The sequence below is a fragment of the Atta cephalotes genome (assembly GCF_000143395.1).
Source record: "Atta cephalotes unplaced genomic scaffold scaffold00036, whole genome shotgun sequence".
Classification (NCBI taxonomy): Eukaryota; Metazoa; Arthropoda; class Insecta; order Hymenoptera; family Formicidae; genus Atta; species Atta cephalotes.
The window spans coordinates 2,370,394-2,373,099 of record NW_012130100.1 but is presented as its reverse complement, the minus strand read 5'-3'; positions in this window follow the sequence as shown (position 1 = coordinate 2,373,099).

Genomic DNA, 2,706 nt, shown 5'->3' with positions numbered 1-2,706 from the left:
TCACTAGATAAATCATTCGCCAAAAAGTCGAGCACTTTTGGAAATGATGGCAGGTTGAATGCTTCAATGTTATCAGGCAATATCCAAGTGGCATCACCTATGCAAGTCAAGGAAGGCTTGCTGATCCTCATCGTCGATGAGCGATATTCTCTAGCCAAGTAGCCACTAGCTCCTGTAACTGCATCTGCCATCGACGGATTATCGAGATAACATTGCGAATCGCCTTTGCCACATTTAAGCGATCCATCAAACTCTGTGTTTTGCCTATTGAGCAAGGAATATTCGAGAACTTCGCCGAAGACGGGTGGAATGTTCAGTCAAGATCGAAGATCAGTGGTAGCAAATAGATCGCGGTATAATTGCAGCCGCGCTTCTTTTGCATTAGCTATTGTTTTCATTTTAATCGGCACGGAATACAATACAATAGACGCATTGCACAAATAGCTTTCCGATAGGCAAGAACAAATTATTTGAGCCTAATCATGTTAGTGGAACATCAGCAATTGTTGCCGACTCTCGTCATCTTGATAACTTGAAGCTGCTTACACAGATGAGAAAGAAAAGGATTCAATATTTCTCACTTATATGTCAATCTCACGTAATAGCTACCTCCTTTCTTTCATTATTGTCTCAGATGGGTTGCTCTACCAGTGAGTGTTCGATGTATTGGCTCGGACAAACTTACCTGACGGTCCGCCCTAAGTAGCCACACAATTCTTTGTCATTCTTTGTCATGCCACGAATGATCTCAGGCGATGCCTAGCAAGCATTATTTAATTATGTCTGATGAACGGTGCCTCATGCATACCTCGTAAACACGGGGCCTGATGATCAGCTCAAGCTAAAACCCGTAAACAATCTACAATCATAACATCATTTTAGAATATTATGCTTCTTTTATCTTATTAAATTTCATTTTATAAATAACTTGTCTGTAAAAGAGTTTCTGTAATCATAGGTCTTCGTTAATAACGCATACCTTATCTAAAATATATTCACTTTCTTATTATTCATCTGCTTTCGATTTGCCTTCAGAGTGCATTGATCAGTCGGATCTCCTATCCTTGTTCTTATCCCAACACAAGTAATGAGTAAAAAGTAACGCATTACAAATAATGAGTTATTATTTTTCTTATAGATTATAGACATTATTTATAGACATTATTTAACTATTCACTGTCACTTTTAGTCCGATGGATCAGTAATAACTGATACAATTTAAAATAAAAAATATAAAATAGGTTTCAGAAAATTATTTAAAATACAAAATTGATAAAAAGCTGATACAACTTATTTAAAATAAAAAATATAAAATAAATTCCAAAAAGTTCTTATTTAAAATATTAAATAAGAAATAGATCAGAAGAAATTATTTAAAATAATAAATACTTAAATCACTTTGTAATTTCTTCTTTATTTAAAATATATATTTTTAATAAATTTATTTGAAATAAGAACAAGCCCTGGTTATTGCTGTATAATGCGTAAAGTATCACAAAGTTTTTACGCAAACATTGTTCATCGGCATTTCGATGTCAACTAAATGACTGTGTATCCTGTTTTAATTATAATAAAGCCAGCTTCACGAAGTTCCTCGATAATAGACAATATCGTGAATATTATGACCTGCCTGATGCGAGGCCTCAAGCAATTGAAGACGATCCACTAACTCGTTAGGATCCCAATGAACATAATCAACTTTATTGTTAATTAGGATCATAGGTGCGTGATATTACACCTTCTCCGATTCTTTTACCTGATTTGTTTAGATTCCTGGTATACTCGTGCCAACTTGTATTTTACCTGATATCAAGGGTGCTATTATATTCTTACATATGTTACCCAATATTGAATTATTTGCATTATGGCTACGTCTATGAGCATTCATTACCAACAGTATACTTTTATAGTTTATCATCCTCTGTGTAAATAGTGTCATCGGGAATTCTTTTGAAAATTAATTCGTACAAACCAGATGTATCTTTGTACTTTACTTCATAATCTCTATAAATTACTCTATAATCGCAAAGTCATTCGTGTCTACATCAAAATATCACCGAGTAGCGTGCAAACATTCTCGTTGAGATATACACCATAATGATTGATCGCCTTTTCTCTGTCATCGAGCATATTTATGTATTTTTGTTCAAGTGCTCCCCAATTGATTATGCAACTTCTCACCAACTTGCCGTGTTTGCAAAGATTGTTTAACTAACGTTTCAAACGGTTCATTGGGCGTTTCATAAACGTCTTCGACTGAGATAACGTGCGAATGTTCATATGATAATTCGCGTGATTCGAGCGACACATAATTGGAATCCGACGTAAATTCTTCGATTCTTTTATACATTACTTTTTAGATGATAATATTAAACCATGAATTATCCATCCAAAAGCATCACCATCATTATCATCTTCATCATCATGAACATCTTCATTATCTTCAGGTTTTCTTTTCTTAACATTTTTATCCTTTACAACGATGATTTCTTTCTTAATTGATTGAGATTCATCATTAGCATCATTAGTGTTCTCGACAATCTGTTTTAAAGATTAGACGATAGGTTAAAGTGTTTCTCCAATGCTATATCTTCTTCTATTTTGCCGGTTTTTAAAGTGCGATATTTTTTTAATCAAGTCACTCGTTTTTGCAATTTATTTCGCTATCCTTTTACAATTCTTGAGCTCTTTGTTATTATATTGCAC